Genomic DNA, 21809 nt, shown 5'->3' on the forward strand with positions numbered 1-21809 from the left:
GTTAAGCTATCGTTGGATGTTCCACTATATATACATTAAATAGCTACATGATTCCGATTTTTGTAAGCTAAATAATTTATATATACAAATAAAATTAAGAATATAATTCAAAATAAATTTAGAACTTCAATTCTTCATTTTTTGTATTCATGCTTCCTGTTTCAGTTTACAATAATCAGCGTGTCAGTTGTGTACCTGATATTGGAAGCAAAAGAAAAGTGAGAGATCAGCAGAAATTCAGTAGCATACAACAACAGCAATCCCAGCAACTAGTAACAACCAGCGACGAGAAACTTAGTGACAGATTTTAAAATCAAGACAAAATCCGGAAACAACAACAACCAACGGACAGAAGCAAAGGGAAACTTTTTCAGATTTTTGAAAGACTAGTTAGTGTTTAACCCTTAATTTCTCAATCCGTATCTCAGAATATTTGGACTATATATCAGGTGTATATTCTTCTTCTTTTGAATTTCCAGAATGTTTTTCTTTTTGTTTTTCTAAAGTCTTAGTATTTTTTTCGGAATTTTTTCTCTTAAATTTTTTCTCTCCCCCCAAAATCTGATTCAAGACCTCTCTATATATCCCCCAACCCATAAATCTTTTAATCAATTAAAATCAACTCATTTTCTCTACCAAACCCATTATCTTCCACTCATCCACATTACGTTAAATAAATATATCACACCACCCCATTGTATTTTGTCCCCCATGCCTAACATAAATAAATGCAAGATTCCCCCACTAAATTTTATCTTGTCCCCCCTTTATATTAAACAACTATATCACAACCTACCCCATTTCATTTTGTCCCCCATGCTTCATATAAACAATTACAAAATGTATAATTCCTAAACTACCCCTCCGACCCTATTACAAATTACTATTTTACCCCCGAAAGTACTATGAATTACCAAACTACCCATCAGCTATAACACATCAATTAATCAAACTTAACCAAAATATAGACAATATGATTAATTTCTAACAATGTTCAAACAACAAATTTCATGAACATGATTTCTTCAACATTTCAACAACAAATCACATGAACATGATTTCAATCCACAAATCATATGAACACAAATTGAACAACCAAGAACAACTAAAATTTGATTGAACAACATTTTTAGCAACAACAAACCTATTTTCGGATTTAAACAACAACAACAATCAAACAAGTATATTTAGATTTCTAAATTCAATAATATTGAACTCAAAATCAACCATAACAACATTACAACCAACAATTCCTATATCAAACTTAAACAAGATTATGAGACAAATTCAAGAGATAATCATAAATGATAAACAAAAAATCAAACTATACAAATTTCGGATTCAAGATCAACAAACATAATATGAACATGAATTAAATCTAAAAATAAAAACGACGGATTCAAATGATTAAAACCAACATACTTCCCTTATTACAACTAAATTCTTTTAGGCAAATGACAAAACAAAACCTAAGAAGAAACAATTATGAATTTAAACTTGAACTTAACAATATTAACAATTTCCGGAAAATACATAAAATACATTAAACAAATTGAAGAAACAATTAATTAAACTTCAATTTGTATCTAACTAATATTAAACTAACAAATATTCACTTAAACAATAATACAAACATGAAATAAACATGAAAACAATTAATTAATCTTTCATTTGAAATCTGAAAAATTAATTTAACAAACAACACATGAACATGAACTAAAGATTAATTCAAACGATAAACAAAACAAACATTTGTCGATTTTAGATTCGAAAATATCAAAACAAAATACGGACAAAATAAAACTCAAAAAAACTACTAACCGGATCGAAACGACGAACAACGACCAAACAAACAACGAACTTGACGAGCCTCGACCAAAGCTCAAACCAACGATGGCGAACACGAGCAGACGACGACGAACATGAACCTACGAAGCAATATCGGCGGTTGACAACTGAAAACCACGCCGAAGCTAAACCGGCAGTTGGCGCGGCAGAAGTGAAGCAGTAAAAGCATCCGTGGACGACGAGGTTTCAGTACAAACCCATATGAGAGGTCGACGGACAGCGGAGACGCGACAGCTGGGGACGGGGCTTCAAACTGGACGATGAGCTTGGCCAATGGAAACAGCAGAGACGCGACAGAACTGGGTCGTGACGATGACGGGGAGGCAGCTGGAGGCGACGGGTTCTTGTTCGTTTTCTGGGTTTTTGCCGGAGAAGAACGTGACGCAGCAGCAGCATCAACAGCTGCTACTCGACAGGGGGGTCCGATGGTTCGAGCATTGGGGGTGCGAGGGTTCGTCAGGGCAGTGGCGTTTGGTGGTTGTTTGGTCGTCGACTGGACAGTGACGACGAGGGGGAAGCTGGTGGTTGACGAAGGCAATGGCGGACTGCTTGGTGGAGCTGGGCAGCCATGGATGTCGAGCTCAAGCTCGAGCTTGACGAAGGACGAAGAAGATGAAGTGACGACGCAGAGACAGCTACGCGGACAGCAGTAGCTATGGTTCTTGGGGTCGTTTGGTCATGACGAACTGTTTGTTGATGGTGTTTGGACGAGAGGGAGTGGGGTCAAGGGCAGCCATGGTTGTGCTTTGGAGTTTTGAGGAAGAAGAAGGAGAATAGGGGGGCGGATGCTTTAGGCATTTTTAGGGTTTTCTTACTTCTTTTTTTTTTGTTTTATTTTGTTTGTACAATAATAGGGGTGTTGGGTTATGGACTGGGTCGACCCAGTTCGAAATGGACTGGGTCATAGGGAAGGTTGGGCCATTTTTTGGGCCTGTGGCTTGAAATCGAAGAAGAGGCCCAATTCCTACTTTCTTTATATTTTCGCTCTCTTTTCTTCTTTTATTTTTCTAAAACTAAATTATAAAAATACTTAAACTATTATTAAGAACTAAATTAAGTTATAAAAGCGCAAATTAACTCCCAATATCAATTAACGCACAATTAAATAATAATTAAGCATAAAATTGTATATTTGGACATTAAATGCTAAAAATGCAAACGATGCCTATTTTTTGTAATTTTTTTAATTTTTGTAAAACACATCTAATTACTAACAATTGTAGAATTAAATCCTATATGCAAAATGCGACATATTTTTGTATTTTTATTAATTTAGCAAATAAACACGCACAGACAAATACAAATAATTATTCAAAATATCACAAAATTGCACGCCAAAGAAAAATCATTTTATTTTTGAATTTTTGGGAGTAATTCTCATATAGGGCAAAAATCACGTGCTTACAGCTGCCCCTCTTTGCCCGGAGACACGAAGGGTTTTCGTGCAAAGATAAAGCGAGCGATTTTTGCCCATCCGAGTACTCCGTTGAAGCATTTTTTGAAAAAGATTTGACCGAACCTTTGCTTCAAAGGTTTCCTACATATCCTGGGCTAAACAGGAATCAGGTCAATGTAGTTCGAGAAATTTTGGTAGCTGGGACTACCGTTGGACTGCAATGTTACTGTTGTTGCATGTTATTACTACTGCTTACCGATCTCCTTGTTACACCGTGCTTAAAAAAACAAGAAGCTAGGCTAGAGTACAATTTGTTTTTGTTGCCTTGCTTCCTTGTCTGCTTGCATTTCTTTCGGTGCTTTACTTCTTTTGACACTAGGTGCCATCACGACTCCTTCGAAGGGATTTTGGGTCGTGACAATATTATATGTATGTCATTAGTGGGTAGCTAGTTTGATGACTTTGTGGTCATATAAGAGCTGAGCACTGAAGGAAACAGTTATTTTATCACGGCAATGTACTTAAACTATTTAAGATGCCCAAGAGCACAAGTAATCTGCAAACAGTAAGCATAGGATATGTACTACCATAAATAAAATGAATATAGTGATACATACCTTAATAAAATATGATTCAACTTAGCGGGGGTTAAGAATAAAATTAAAGCTTAGTGTTGATTACGTGTTATAAAATAAAAATAATTTAGTAAAATATAAAGAAGAAATAGAGATAGAAAGAAGGAGTATTTCCCTTCCTTTTTGGTGTATCTTTCCACTGCAATTACATAGCCTTGTATAGGCATAAAAAGTAAAGATTATTATAATAAAATATTGTAAGGGATAGACATAAAGTGGAAATCAATACACAAACTATTCATACATAGACTTCATCCACATACTATTTACAATAATAGAACCAATATTACTTGAGGAGAGAATAGTAATTTCAAGCAATAAGCTTTCCTAAAGGAGTTAAGGTCCACGATTGTGATGAAATAAATTGGGTCTCATAGGAGGTTCAAGTATAAGATATTTCAGTTGCCCAAAAATGGAAATCAAGAAATTAAATCACTAGAAAACTATTCTCTCCGGTCCATAGGTACACCCACTAAGGAAATACAAACTCCTAAAAAAAGATATATTTACTAAATTAACTAAAATAATCTGTAATGTGCTAGTTGAAATTCAGGAACAGAAGAAAGAAGAACATGAAAGATGAAGATGAACGAGAGAGAAAGCGAGAGATAGAGAGAACTAATAATTGTCAGAAGTGTTATTAATCTGTTAAGCTTCAATGAGTACAAACATGGTATTTATATACTAACTAATTTCTGGAATTCACTAACTAATTAACCATCTTAACTACCGCTAAACTAACTTAGTGTGGAATGTCCATAACATCCTTTCATTACAACAGTTCATTTCTCAACATTCCCCCTTAATCTAGGTAGTGCTAAAATAATGTAAACTCGTAGCTTGGAACTCAAGTAGTTATGTTGAACTTTGCATAATCCTTTAGTAAGGAGGTCTGCAGGTTGATCTCTGGTATTGATGTATTTAGTAGTTATCAAACCTTGAGTGATTTTCTCCCTTAGAAAATGGCAATCTATCTCAATGTATTTGGTTCGTTCAAGATAAAAAGGATTAGCTCATGTCACGACCCCAGTTCGCCCTCCATAAACTATCGTGACGGCACCTAGTCTCTACAACTAGGTAAGCCTAACAAATACGAAAAAAGAACAATTGCGGAAAGAAAATAATTAAAAACCGAGATAATAAAATGAAACAGTGTTTAAGTTGTTGTCTGGCATATAACAGTACAAGAATCTCAACCTAAGCACTCCCAAAATCCGGAACCCCATGAATCACAAGCTAAGAGATAGATAAAAAGCTCTATCTCCAGAGTGTATATCAAAAGGAAAATACATAAGGGCTATACTAGTACAGAAAATAGAAAAGGACTCCTCGGTCTACGGACGCGGCAGATATACCTCGAAGTCTCTACAAAAGCGCCTCGCCTCAAGGATGATAAGACTGAGTGGAAGTACCTGGATCTGCACATGAAAAACATGCATAGAAAGGGCATGAGTACACCACAGCGGTGCTTAGTAAGTGCCAAGCCTAACCTCGGTCGGGTAGTGATGAGGAAGGTCAGGGCCCTACTGAGGTTAAGTGAAATACAAGGTATAACAGTGTAGAATAAGACATTATAATAAGTCCAACAGTAAGAAGTAATACAGGATGGAAAGAACAACAACAAATGTAATAGAGACGAAATAATCACGGAAAGGAATACAGCTCAACACAGAGATAACAACCGGGAATTTCCCAGGATACCGTCTTATAGTCCCAAATATAAATATCCAGTGGATCTCCCACGATACCATCCTGTAGTCGGACTCATAATGTGCGGGGATCTCCCGGAATACCGATCCATAGTCCCAAATGTAAATACTCAGTACTGGGGAATGTACCGTGTGCAATCCCGTAGTTCTAATATAGAAGTGCAGGGGGATATCCCGGAATACCGATCTGTAGTCCCAAAGTAAACATGCAGGGGGGTCTCCCCGGATATCGTCCCGTAGTTCCAAAGTAAACACACAGCAACAACACGAAGAATACACAATTCAATTCAAATTCCATACCAAGGTAGAACAGGTATTTCTAGCCTAGCATGCTGCACATAATCCAAATAAGGCAGTTTGAGCAAGTAGAGCAATTAAGTCAATTAGACATGCTTCCCTAAGCTAACAACAAGCTTAAATTACAAGTAGTAAAAACAGAAAAGGGAACACAGTTAAAGTTACTTAATGAAAACAGGATTTTCAACAATTAGCACAAGTACGCACTCGTCACCTCACGTACAAGGCATTTCAAATATCAATAATACCAAATCCTAAGGAGAGTTCCCCCACACAAGGTTAGGCAAGCTACTTACCTCGAACCGGCTTAAAATCAATCCAAAACCACGTTCTTTCCACGAGTACTCGACTCCATACGGCCCAAATCTATTCAATTAAATTGCATAATGTAAATAACACTTCAAGTAACTCATTCTACAAATAAATTCTAAGCTAATACGCGAAATTCGGAAAAAAATAACCAAAACGCCCTCCTAGCCCATGTCTCGGAATCAGGTAAAATTTATATTTTTAGAATCCTCATACTCTCACGAGTCTAACCATACCAAAATTTTCGAAATCCAATATCAAATTCCCAATCAAAACACAAAATTTCGGTATAAGAACTTTCTCCAAATTTTTTCCCAATTTTCATCCCCAATCCGAAACTAAATGACAAAACTAAGATTAGATTATAGGAATACAACTAGAAAAGGATTAGGAATCATTACCCACTAATTTCCTCTTCAAAATCGCCCTCTCCCGAGCTCCAAATCAATTTTCTTACTTTTGATTTCAAACCCTCGAAATATCTTATTTCTGTCCACCAAATCTACTTCTGCGACCATGGGACTGCACCTGCGATCTCGCTTCTGTGGAAAAAGGGCCGCACCAGCAAAGATTCATTAAACCTCAAGCTTCTGCACCTGCGATCGACATACCGCACCTACGACTCTAGTCCTCTACGCGCCTGGCCGCATCTGCGGCTTGATTCTGCATCTGCGGGAGTCGAACCTGCGGCCTCTCAACCGCAGATGCGGTTATGATAGCAGCCATAAACTTCAGCTGCAACTCCAAATTCCTAACTTTTCGTCAATCACCCGAAATCACCCCGAGGCCCCGGGGACCTCAACCAAAAGCACAAACAAGTTTAATACCATTGTTCAAACTTATACGAATCTTCATCTCAAACAATATCGAATCAACCAATTAGCATCGGATTCAAGCTTAAGAACTTTAAAAACTCTCAAATCACGCTTTCGATCAAAAAGTCTATCAAACCTCGCTCGGATGACCTGAAATTTTGCAAGCATGTCACATTCAACACTATGGAGCTACTTCAACTTTCAGAATTCCATTCCGACCCTGATATCAAAATATCACTATCGAAATGGAAACTTCAAAAAATTCAACTTTCGGCATTTCAAGCCTAAATTAGCTACGGACCTCCAAAACACAATCCGAACACACCCATAAGCCCAAAATCACTCAACGGAGCTAACAGAATTGTCGGAATTCCATTTCGAGGTCGTCTTCACAATGCTCTGACTACGGCCCAAATTCTACAACTTAAACTCTCATTTATGGACTAAGTGTCCCAAAACTCTCCGAAACTCCAAATAAATCCTCCCGGCAACTCACACTAGAAGAAACAAACACGGGGAATGCAATTAATAGGGGATTGGGGTGTTAATTATTAAAATGATCGGCCGGATCGTTACAGCTGCAATCTACATTGCAGATTTGCTATCACTGTAGATTTAACTAGAAGGTTGAATTTTATTCCAATTTCCTTAAGCAATCCTTGCAGCCAAATTATCTCAGCAACAGTGGTTGCAATACTTCTATATTTAGCTTCAACAGAGCTTCTAGACATAGTAGTTTGTTTCTTGGATTTCCAAGAGACTAAGAAATCTCCTAGTTTGATAAGATAACTAGTTATAGATCTTCTGGAGTATGGGCATGAAGCCTAGTCTGTATCACAGTAGGCAGTGATGGTATTATTATTATTGCTACTTAGTAGAATACCTTGTCCTAGTTTATTCTTCGCATATCTGACAATCCTAATAGCTGCCTCCATATGGGACTTTTTAGGTTATTGAAGGAATTGACTCAAGGTTTGAACACTAAATGACATATCTAGTCGAGTCATAGTTAAATAGAGTAACTTTCCCAGTAACCTTTGATAAGTCTTCTGATCTTCTAAGGGCTCACTTTCAGATTGTTCTGATTTGTCACAGTGGTCATCATATTCCTTCGTAGTTGTCACGACCCGAACTTCCCACTCTCGGGAGTCGTGATGGCACCTACTCGTAAAAGCTAGGCAAGCCGGGTATTGCAGATTCATTAACCTTTTTACTTAGCCTTTTTAACAGCTCAATTAATAGGTGATCAACAGCGGAATAATTATAATAAACAGAAATATAGAAGACGAAAACTAATAGTTTAACCATAACTAGTACAGAATCCAACATATAATTCTACATAGAATTTGGTGTCACAATATCACGGACTATCTACGAACATTACAACTAGTGGTCTGAAGGAAAATAATACAAATATGTCTCTGAAATACATAAAAACAGAAGGAAAATATAGAAGGGGACGCCAAGGCCTGCGAGACTACCTCAGGTCTCCTGATGGACTGAAGGCAGCAACCTCTCTCTACGGTCCAAATGCTCCAGCACCGGAATCTACACACAGTACAGAGTGTAGTATCAACACAACCGATCCCATGTGCTGGTAAGTGTCGAGCCTAACCTCGGCGAAGTAGTGACGAGGCTAGGACAAGACTACCAAATAAACCTGTGCAGTTAAAGCATATACGGTAAGTAATAATAACGGAAACTAATAGTTAAAGATGGGAAAGGGAACATGCTGCGGGGAAATATCAAGTACCAACAGTAACTCAGGAGAAAAGCATAAAGAACATTTTAAAGTTCACATCAATAAGAATAAGGAAATAGTAACAAATCAATATCCACTTTTATTCTTTATTGTTGTGGGATCCAACTCATATATTACTGTTGCGGAGTGCAACACGATCCAATCATATATCACTGTTGCGACGTGCAACCCGATCCAGTCATATATCGTTGTTGCGGCGTGCAACCCGATCCAATCATATATCATTATTGCAGCATACAACCCAACCCCTCATGTCCTCCCTTATTACTCTATGTTGCAGCGTGCAACCCGATCCCATATAATATTGTTGCGGCGTGCAACCCGATCCCAATATATAATACAATACTAATCACAAAATAATCCCGACAAGGGAACAATAAAGAAGCAACAATATCGCGGCAAGGGAATCAACAATGAGAATAAGCATATACTGGCAAGGGAACTAACAGTGAGAATTAACTACGTCCCAGCAAGAGAATCAGCTATAACAAATTTGTTCCAACATTTAAGTTCACAATGAAACCTCATCTGGAACTAATACTCAACAATAAACAAATACCACGAGAATAATCATAATTCTTGCCCAACACGGAGAATCAACAACTTAGACATTTGTAGTACTTATTAAGAAACACAATGATTACAATTTAAGACTCACGGTCATGCTTGACAACGACGTATAGATACTCGTCACCACACCTATACGTCGTACAATACACTAACACATAGCAAATAAAGCACAATACCTATTCCCTCAAGCTAAGGTTAGACCAAACACTTACCTCGAACTTCCACGGCCAACTCAAGCCTCAAACACAGCTTTTCCTTTAGAATTTGCCTCCAATTTACTCGTACCTAGCCCAAATTAGTTTAACAACATCAATAAATGCTAATGAATTCAACCCCAAATGCTAAATTATAGGTTTTCTATCATTCTTCCTAAAAAGTCAAGAATCGAACCCGAGCCCGCTTGGTCAAAACTCGAGGTTTGGAACAAAACTCGATCTCCCATTCACCCACGAGCCCAAATATGCAATTAAATGGGTTTAGGCCTTAGGAGGTTTAGGCCTTAGGAGTTCGAAAATATGGAGTAAATGGGTTCTTCCCGATTTTTGGTTTTGTTTTAAAATGATTGGGTAGGACTTCATCACGTTCGTGATGGGTCAGGCCCAGATGGACTTCGTGTTCACGGTCAAGTGGCCGCATTAGCGTAGAACAGAATCCCTTCCCTCAGTCACCGGCCAAAAGGCCTTCGCGTTCGCGATAGCAGGTCCGCGTTCGCGAAGGGTAACTTCCCCCCAAGCTTCGCATTCGCGTCCTAAGCTCTGCGTTCGCGATGAACAAACTGAACCTGAGGAACTTGCCTAACGCGTTCGCCAGTGAAGCCACGCGAATGCGAAGAACGAAATCACTGAGCAGCTGAGACAGCAAAACCTGTAACCTTTCTAAGTGTAAAAACATCCTGTGGCCTATCCAAAACTCACCCGAGCTCTTAGAGCTCCAAACCAAACATGCACACTAACTCAAAAATATCATATGGACTTACTCGTGTGATCAAATCGCCAAGTTAACACCTTTAACAATGAATTTAGCATCAAAATCAAGGAAGAATCTCAAGAACTCTTAAGTTCAAATTTTAACAACCGAGGGTCCGATTCACGTCATATCAAGTCCATTTCATACCAAATTTTACAGGATAAACCTAAATACCATATAAGACCTGTACCGGGCTCCAGAACCAAAATACGAGCCCAACACCATCAAGTTCAAATACATTTAATTTCCAAAAACTCTTAAAATTTCAGTTAAACAATTTTCTTCAAAACTTCATTTCTCGGGCTTGGGACCTCGGAATTCAATTCCGGGCATACGCCTAAGTCCCATATTTTTCTACGGACCCTTCGGGACCGTCAAATCACGGGTCCGGGTCCATTTACCCAAAATGTTGACCGAAGTCAACTTAAATTCATTTTTAAAAGCTAAATTAGCATTTTTATCAAATTTTCACATAAAAGCGTTACGTTCGGATCGCGCACGCAAATTGAGGTAAGATAAAAGGAGGCTTTTAAGGCCTCGGAACACAAAATTCACTAGTATATCAAGTGATGACCTTTTGGGTCATCACATCATCCACCTATAAGACAATTGTTCGTCCTTGAACGGACATAGAAAAGAAGTACTTGAGTCGGGGAAAAGATGGGGATATCGGCTTCGCATATCGTACTGGACTCCCAGGTAGCTGCCTCGGCAGGCTGACCTCTCCACCGAACACTAACAGAAGTGTAACTCTTCAATCTCAACTGACGAACCTCTTGGTCTAGAATAGCTACCAGCTCCTCCTCATAAGTCAAATCCTTGACCAATTGGACAGTGCTGAAGTCTAACACATGGGATGGATCACCATGATACTTTCGAAGCATGGACACATGAAACACCGGGTGCACAGCTGATAAACTCGGCGGCAACGCAAGCCTGTAAGCCATCTCTCCCACTCGATCAAGAATCTCAAAAGGACCAATAAACCTAGGGCTTAGCTTGCCCTTATTCCCAAATATCACCACGCCCTTCATGGGCAACACCCGGAGCAGCACTCGCTCTCCGACCATATATGCCACATCACAAACCTTGCGGTCGGCATAACTCTTCTGCCTGGACTTAGCTGTACAAAGCCTATCCTGAATGATCTGCACCTTGTCCAAGGCATCCTGTACAAGATTTGTACCTAACAACTGAGCCTCTTCCGGCTCAAACCATCCAACCGGCTACCGACACCGCCTACTATATAAAACCTCATAGGGAGCCATCTGGATGCTCGACTGGTAGCTGTTGTTGTAGGCAAACTCTGCTAAAGGCAAGAACTGATCCCACGAACCTTCAAAGTCCATAACACAAGATCGGAGCATATCCTCTGATGAGTGGTGATTTTACCACTCATTCTTTTCTTTAGCTTTTATGTCCTTTACCTATAATATGAGGTCATTTATGGTGTGTATTATTAGATTTTCATGTAAATGATGCCATGAAGTGATTTGAATTCAACTGGAGTGGAATTGAGCAAAAAAGGGTGAAAATCAGGCAAAATTCCCTTGTGATTTCGCATCTGCGGAAGGTTGGTCGCAAAAGCGACTCCGCTTATACATGAGAAGTCCCGCATCTGTAAAAATGGGCGACCTTGTAAGATATCGCATCTACGATTGGATTATCGCTTCTGCGTTGCGCATCTGTGCTGGGAAGACCGCATCTGCGGTGGAAAAGATTATTTGACATTTCGCTTTTGTGATAGGATTTTCGCATCTGCGAAACCGCACCTGTGAGTATTCTTCCGCAGGTGTGGTCAACGGGCATCAAACCTAGCCTAATTAGGCATTTCACATGTTCTCATTTCCAAACCCACAAATACTCGACCTAGTAGATTTTTGGTAAATCTTTGGCTTATTTTTACTTCCAAGATACTAGAGAGAACAAGGTTGGAAGCTAGGGCTTTGCACACACACTTTAGTCTTGAAGATTTAAAGCTTTTGATTGAGATTTTCTTACCCATTTATGTTGCTTTCTTCATTTCCTTGCTTTGTATTGTATATTTAAGTGTGTAGTATTTTATTCAACACTTGAATCTTGTTTATGGAAATATTCATTGTTAAAGTGTGGATTAAATACCTTGTTGTGCTTATGTATTGAATGATTTTTATCCTTTTATGAAGTAAGTTGTTGTTTCTTTAATTATTCTTGTTCTTTAATGTTTACAAAGGGATTAGCTAACCGTAGGACTCGTCCATTAACTCTGAATTAATTTTGGAAAAGATAATTTGGGATTGGGAAAGATTAATTAACAAGAACTTGAGGTTTTAACCCTCATTTTATAGATTCTACCTAGGGATAGGATTGAACTACTTGTAGTCATTCTGGGTGTCCTTAATCTCTTAATTGTTTTAGGGATAATTCAATTAGGAAGTCTTGTTAGTCTTTGGAAGAAGCTAATTAAGAATTATTATCCGTGGCTAATTAACATAAACTCGCTCATATTTGTAAAATTGTGAAATACATTGGATCGTTACTTGAGTGTAATTTTCGATGCATCCATCCTTGTAGCCATTGATCATTTTACTTGCTTTCTAGGTTAGTTTACATTTCCGCATTTAGATAGAAATATTTTCAAAAACCAATTCTAAGTGTTTGGTATTGCATAACAAGTGATAATTCTCTTACATTCCTAATCGCTTACATATTGTTCTCTATGGGATTCGACCCCGACTCATAGTTGGATAAATTATATTGCATGCGACCGTGTCCATTTACTTTTTAGTAGAGGATTTTGACATCATCATCCTCCAAAATATAAATAGTACACTCAGACTGTCCGTCCGTCTGGGGATGAAATGTTGTGCTCAACTCGACCCGTGTGCCCAACTCACGCTGAACTGCCCTCCAGAAATGCGAGGTAAACTGCGTACCTCGATCAGAAATGATAGACATGGGCACACCATGAAGACAAACAATATCTCAGATATAGATCTCAGCTAACCTCTCGGGCGAATAGGATACTGCCACAGGAATGAAATGTGCTAACTTAGTCAGCCTATCAACAATAACCCACACTACATCAAACTTCCTCTGAGTTTGTGGGAGTCAAACAATAAAGTCCATAGTGATACGCTCCCACTTTTACTCATGAAGCTCAATCCTCTTAAACAAACCACCATGACCTATGATGCTCGTACTTTAACTACTGATAGTTCAAACACCGAGCTACATAGGAAACAATGTCCTTCTTCATCCTATTCCACCAATAATGCTGCCGCAAATCCTGGTACATCTTAGCGGCGCTCGGATGAATAGAATACCGGGAACTATGAGCCTCTTCTAGAATCAACTCATGCAGTCCATCAACATTAGGCATACAAATACGATCCTGCATCCTCAGAACTCCATCATCTCCAACTGTAACCTGCTTGGCACCATCGTGTCGCACTATGTCTCTAAGGACAAGCAAATGAGGATCATCATACTGCCGATCTCGGATACTCTAAAATAACGAAGAACGAGCGACCGTGCAAGCTAAAACACGGCTGGGCTCAGAAACATCCAACCTCATGAACTGATTGGCCAAAGCCTGACATCCAAAGCAAGCGGTCTCTCACCGATTGGGATATACGCAAGGCTGCCCATACTGGCTGACTTCCTACTCAATGCATCGGCCACCACATTGGCCTTTCCCGGATGATACAAGATGGTGATATCATAGTCTTTCAACAGCTCCAACCACCTCCTCTGCCTCAAATTTAGCTCCTTCTACTTGAACAAATATTGCAAACTCTTGTGATCTGTGAACACCTCACATGACATGCCATATAAATAATGCCTCCAAATCTTCAGCGCGTGAACAATGGCTGCTAACTCCAAATCATGAACTGGATAATTCTTCATGTGGGTCTTCAACTGTCGCGAAGCATATGCAATAACCTTGTCATTCTACATTAACATTGAACCAAGTACAATACGCGATGCATCACAATATACTGTATATGGTCCTAAACCTGTGGGCAAAACCAACACTAGCGCCATAGTCAAAGCTGTCTTGAGCTTCTGAAAGCTCGTCTCACACTCATCCAAACACCTGAACTGAGCACCCTTCTGGGTCAACCTGGTCATCGGGGCTGCAATAGATGAAAACCCCTCTACAAACCGACGGTAATAACCCGCCAAACCCAAGAAACTCCGGATCTATGTAGCTGATGTGGGTCTAAGCCAGTCCTTGACTGCCGCAATCTTCTTAGGATCCACCTGAATACCCTCTGTTGATACGACATGACCCAAGAATGCAACCAAAACTCACACTTCGAAAACTTGGCATACAACTAACTATTCCTCAGAGTCTGAAGAATGACTCGAAGATGTTGCTCGTGCTCCTCCCGGTTGCGGGAATAGATCAAAATATCATCAATGAAGAAAATCATGAAGGAATCCAAAAAAGGCTTGAACACTCAATTAATCAAGTCCATGAAAGTTGCTCGGGCATTTGTCAACCCAAATGACATTACTAAGAACTTATAATGCCCGTACTGAGTGCAAAAAGCTGTCTTAGGGACATCAGACGCCCTAATCCTCAATTGATGGTACCAGATCTCAAATCAATCTTCGAAAACACCTTGGCACCCTGAAGCTAATCAAACAAATCATCAATCCTTGGCAATGGATACTTATTCTTGATTGTGACATTGTTCAACTACCGATAATCTATACACATCTTCATCGATCCGTCCTTCTACTTAACAAACAATACTGGTGCACCCCAAGGTGAGACACTAGGCCTAATGAAGCCCTTATAAAGCAATTCTTGCAACTGTTCTTTCAGTTCTTTCAACTCTGGCAGGGCCATACGATACAGCGGAATAGAGTTGGGCTGAATGCCCAGAGCCAGATCAATGCAAAAGTCAATATCCCTATTGGGCGGCATACCCGGCAGGTCTACAAGAAATACCTCTGGAACTCATGTACAACAGGCACAGAATCCATAGGAGGAACCTTGACACTAGAATCATGAACATACGCCAAATAGGCCAAACATCCATTTTCAACCATACGCCGAGCCTTCATATATGAGATAACCCTACTGGTGGAATAACTAGGAGTCACTCTCTACTCTAAATGAGGTAGACCCGGCAAGGCTAAGGTCACAGTCTTGGCATGACAGTCCAAGATAGCGTGGTAAGGTGATAACCAGTCCATCTCCAATATGACATCAAAATCAACCATATCCAAAAGTAACAGATCTAGTAGAGTCTCAAAACCCCAATCATAGATATACATGAACGATGGACACTACCCACCGCAATAGAATCACCCACCCGTGTAGACACATATACAAGAGAACTCAAAGAATCACTAGGCATGACCACATACAGGGCAAAATAAGATGACACATAGGAGTATGTAGACCCTGGGTCAAATAATACTGAAGCATCTCTACTACAGACCAAAATGGTACCTGTGATAACTACATCGGAGGCCTCAGCCTCGGGCCTGGATGGAAGAGCATAACATCGGGGCTGGGCCCCACCACTCTGAGCTACGTCCCTGATATGGCCTCCTGCTAACTAGCCTCCACCTCTAGCGGTCTGACCTCCACCTCTAATACCACTACCTCCACCTCTATTACCTCTACCCCCACCCCTAGCTGGCGGAGCGGGCGGTGGAACACCCGGTGCCTAAACTATAGCACAGGAACCCTGCTGCTGCGACTAAATACCCACTAATCTCGGACAGGCCCTCCGGATATGACCATACTTACCGCACTCAAAGCATCCACCTGAGTGCTACGGCTGAGGGAACTGAGACAAAACCTAGCAGGCTGGCTGACCATGAGAATAGCTCTAAATAGGAGGTTCTCTGATAGGAGCTGATGGTGCACGATAGGATTGCTGATCAGAATACTGCATATGAGAACCACAGCCACTTGAAGCACCATGAGAAGTCTGAAGTGCTGGATGAAACAACCTGGGATGATGGCCTCTACCAAAAGAATCCCTGCCTCCATATGATACACCACTAAACCTGCTTGAATGACGGGGCCTCTTGTCAGACCCCTGACTACTACCCTGTGATAGAACCATCTCAACTCTCCTAGCCATATTGGCGGCATCCTGAAAAGAAATCTCGCTCCCAGTCTCCTTAGCCATCTGCAATTGAATCGGCTGAGCGAGTCCCTCGATGAACCTCCTTACCCTCTCTCTCTTGGTGGGAAGTATGATAAGAGCATGACGGGCCAACACAATGAATCTAGTCTCGTACTGAGTGACAGTTATAGAACCATGCCGGAGATGCTGAAACTGCCTCCGATAGTCCTCACTCTGAGTATTAGGAAGAAACTTCTCTAAAAATAGCTGAGAGAACTGATCCCAAGTCAAGGTAGGCGACCCAGCTAGCCTAGCCAAACAATAATCCCTCCACCAAGTCTTGGAAGAACCTGACAGGCGAAAAGCAGCAAAGTCGACCCCATTGGTCTCCATTATCCCCATGTTCCGAAAAACCTCATGACAGCTGTCTAAATAATCCTGGGGATCCTCTATAGATGTACCACAATAATTAGTAGTGAACAGCTTGGTGAACCTGTCTAATCTCCACAAAGCATCAGCAGACATAGCTGCTCCATCACCGGTCTGAGCTACTACACCCGGCTGAACTGCTCCAACTGGCTGAGTTATTGGAGTCTAAAACTGGGGAACCATCTGCTCCAGAGTGCGGGTAGCGGGAGTCTGCGCTCCTCCCTCAGCCTGAGAAACGGCTGGTGCTACAAGAAGTAAGCCTTCCCGGGTGACACTCTCCATAAGGCCCACTACACGGACCAGAGCATCTTGGAGTACTAGGGTAGTAATGAACCCCTTTGGGACTAGAGCTGGGCCTACCGAAACTGTCTGGGTCGGAACCCCATCATCAAACTCTACCTGAGGTTCCACCGCTGGTGCTGCTACTCTAGGCTGAGCTCTGCCCCTGCCTCGGCCCCTAGCACGGCATCGGCCTCGTCCTCTGCCCCTCGTGGGAACTGCTGCTGGGGGCTCGTGCTAGTCACTAGATGAAGAAGCACGTATTCTCTCCATCTGCGAAAGAACAGAGTAGAAATTCAATTAGCATTGAGAAACCAAACCGCACGACAGAGATGAATAGAAGTGAAATTGTTCATAACTCTGCAACCTCTAGAGGAATAAGCACAGACGTCTCCGTACTGATCCCTTAGACTCTACCAAGCTTGTCCGTGAATTGTGAGACCTAAGCAAGCTAGAGCTCTGATACCAACTTGTCTCGACCCAGACTTCCCACCCTCGGAATTCGTGATGGCGCCTACTCGTGAAAGCTAGGCAAGTTGAGTATTATAGATTCATTAAACCTTTTACTTAGCCTTTTTAACAGTTCAATATAACAGGTGATCAACAGCGGAATAATTATAATAAACAGAAATGTGGAAGACGAAAACTAATAGTTTAACCATATACTAGTACAAAATCCAATATAAAACTCTACCCAGAATTTGGTGTCACAATGTCACGGACTATCTACGAATACTACAACCAGTGGTCTGAAGGAAAATAATACAAATTTGTCTCTGAAATACATAAAAACAGAAGAAAAAGATAGAAGGGGATGCCAAGGCCTGCAGGACTACCTCGGGTCTTCTGATGGAATGAAGGCAGCAACCTATCTCTACGGTCCAAATGCTCCAGCACCGGGATCTACACACAGTGCAGAGTGTAGTATCAGCAGAACCTACCCCATGTGCTGATAAGTGTCAAGCCTAACCTCGGTGAAGTAGTGACGAGGCTAGGACAAGACTACCAAATAAACCTGTGCAGTTAAAGCATATATGGCAAGTAATAATAACGAAAACTAACAGTTAAAGATAGGAAGGGGAACATGCTACGGGGGAATATCAAGTACCAACAGTAACTCAGGAGAAAAGCACAAAGAACATTTTAAATTTCGCATCAGTAAGAATAAGGAAACAGTAACAAATTAATATCCACTTTTATTCTTTATTGTTGCGGTGCGCAACCCGATCCAACTCATATATTACTGTTGCGTCGTGCAACCCGATCCAATCATATATCAATGTTGCGGCATGCAACTCGATCCAGTCATATATCGTTGTTGCGGCGTGCAACCCGATCCAATCATATCTCACTGTTGCGGCGTGCAACCCGACCCCTCCTATCCTCCCTTATTACTCCATGTTGCGGCGTACATCCCGATCTCACATAATATTATTGTGGCATGCAACCTGATCCCAATATACAATTCAACACCAAGAATCCCAACAAGGGAACAATAAGAAAGCAACAATATCCCGACAAGGGAATCAACAATGAGAATAAGCACATCCTGGCAAGGGAACTAACAGTAAGAATTAACTACGTCCCGGTAAGGGAATCAGCTATAACCAAATTTGTACCAATATTTAAGTTCACAATGAAACCTCATCTGGAACCAATACTCAACAATAAACAAATACCACGAGAATAACCAAAATTCTTGCCCAACACGGAGAATCAACAACTTAGACATTTGTAGTACTTATTAAGAAACACAACAATTACAATTTAATACTCACGGGCATACTGGACAATGACGTATAGATACTCGTCACCATATCTATACGACATACACTATACTAGCACATAGCAAATAAAGCACAATACTGATTCCCTCAAGCTAAGGTTATACCAAACACTTACCTCGAACTTCCACGACCAACTCAAGCATCAAAAACCGCTTTTCCTTTAGAATTTGCCTCCAATTTACTCGTATCTAGCCCAAATTAGTTTAACAACATCAATAAATGCTAAAGAATTCAACCCCAAAATGCTAAATTATAGGTTTTCTATTATTCTTTCCAAAAAGTCAAGAATCGACCTCGGGCCCGCTTGGTCAAAACTCGAGGTTCGAACCAAAACCCAATCACTCATTCACCCACGAGCCCAAATATGCAATTAGTTTCGAAATATAACCCCAAAACGAGGTCGAAACTCCAATTATTCAAAAAGCCCTAACTCTACCTAAATTCCTAATTTCTACCATGAAAACTCTTGAATTTTGATTAAAAAGTGATGAAAAATATTGGGTAATTGAAAGAGTAAAGCTTAGAATTGATTACTAACACTTTGGGTATGAATTTACGTGAAGAAAATCGCCTCTAGGCCTTAGGAGTTCGAAAATATGGAGTAAATGGGTTCTGCCCAATTTTTGGTTCTGTTTTAAAATGATTGGGCAGGCCTTCATCGCGTTCGCGATGGGCCTGTCACATTCGCGATGGGTCAGGCCCAGATGGCCTTCGCGTTCGTGGTCAAGTGGCCGCGTTCGCGTAGAACAAAATCCCTTTCTCCCAGTCCCTGGCCAAAAGGCATTCGCTTTCGCGATAGCAGGTCTGCGTTCACGAAGGGTAACTCCCCCCCCCCCCAAGCTTCGTGTTCGCATCCTCAGCTTCGTGCTCGCGATGAAAAAACTGACACCTGAGGAACTTGCCTTATGCGTTCGAAAGTGAAGCCACGCGAACGCGAAGAACAAAATTACTGAGCACCTGAGACAGCAAAACCTGCAACTTTTCTGAGTTTAAAAACATCCTGTGGCCTGTCTAAAACTCACCCGAGCCCTCGGGGTTCCAAACCAAACATGCACACTAACTCAAAAATATCATATGGACTTACTCGTGCAATCAAATCGCCAAATTAACACCTTTAACAGCGAATTTAGCATCAAAATCAAGGAAGAATCTCAAGAACTCTTAAGTTCAAATTTTAACAACCAAGGTCCGATTCACGTCATATCAAGCCCGTTTCTTACCAAATTTTACAGGCTAAACCTAAATACCATATAAGACCTGTAGCGAGATCTGAAACCAAGATACGGGCTCGATACCATCGATTTCAAATACATTTAAATTTTCAAAAACTCTTAAAATTTCAGTTAAACAATTTTCTTCAAAAATTCATTTCTCGGGCTTGGGACTTCAGAATTCAATTCCAGGCATACGTTCAAGTCCCATATTTTACTATGAACCCTCTGGGATCGTCAAATCATGGGTCCATTTACCCAAAATGTTGACCGAAGTCAACTTAAATTTAATTTAAAGGCCAAATTAATATTTTTATCAAATTTTCATAAAAAGCATTTTGGATATACGTTCGGACCGCACACACAAATCGAGGTGAGATAAAATGAGGATTTTAAGTCATCAGAATACAGAATTCACTAGTATATCAAGTGATGACCCAACACAATAGTAAGTTTAATGTTAGTATCCAAAGGAGTAATAGCAGGTTTTGCAGCTGATAGTCCAACCTCTGATATAAGCTCTAATACATACTTTCTTTGATGCATTAGGACACCTTTCTTGGATCTAGTAAATTCTATTCCCAAAAAATACTTCATATCTCCAAGATCTTTCATTTTAAATGTTTGTTGTAGTATTGTTTTTGTTTCAACAATCAGTTTTAAGTTGTCCCCTATTATTGCCATATCATCTACATAAACTAGCACTATAATGACTTTTTCTGAAGTTCTTTTGATGAATAGTGAGTGATCTAATTGGCTTTGTTGAAACTGATTCCTTAAAAGTGCTTCAGTTAATTTTGCATTCCACTGTCTAGAGGCTTCTTTCAGCCCATAAAGGGATTTAATGAGTCTGCATACAGGTTTGTTCTTCCCTTGACTCTTAAAATCCCTGTGAAAGTTTCATGTAGATTTCATCATAGAGGTCACCTTGAAGAAATTAATTATAAACATCCATTTGATGTATATTCCAGTTTCTTGCAACAGCAATAACTAAAACTATTCTCACTGTTTTCATTTTTACCACATGACAAAAGGTTTCTTGATAGTCAGTCCCTTCCGTTTGGCTATATCCTTTTGCTACTAACCTTTCTATATATCTTTAAACTTCTCCTATAGCTTTGTATTTGATTTTGTATATCCATTTGCATCCAATGGGCATCTTTCCTTATAGCAATAACACAATGTCCCGGGTATAATTTGTTTGTAATGCATCAATTTCTGCTTTCATTGTCTCTATCCATCTAGGATCTCTGATATCTTCTTTATAGGATGTGAGTTTTGTTTCAATTGAAGTCGTAGCTATATAGGCTTGATAAGTAGAAGATAGTTGTTCATATGAAACATATTTTGAGATGGCATATGGAACTTCTTGATGAACATTTAAGCATACAAAATCTTTCATCCAAATTGGAGGTTGTTTGTCCCTGCTAGACCTTTTGTATTCTGGTTGTGTTAAATTGGTATAGGAAGATTTTGTGACTAAATGTGTATCTACTGAGCTGCATTTGGTAGTGAAGTGTCAGTTGTATGTTCTTGCAATTTCTGTGAAGAAAGATCATTACCTTGATATATATCATCAATTTGAGCAGTTGAGTCTTCCATGTCTGCATTAGTATAGGAGTATGTATTTTCCAAGTTATTGTCATTGACCATGAGTTGTCCGTATTGAGTGATGACTGTGTTTATTGAGAGTTTAAATACCAGCTGTGTTGAAGATCT

Source organism: Nicotiana sylvestris, chromosome 2, assembly GCF_000393655.2.
Source record: "Nicotiana sylvestris chromosome 2, ASM39365v2, whole genome shotgun sequence".
In the NCBI taxonomy this organism is placed as follows: domain Eukaryota; kingdom Viridiplantae; phylum Streptophyta; class Magnoliopsida; order Solanales; family Solanaceae; genus Nicotiana; species Nicotiana sylvestris.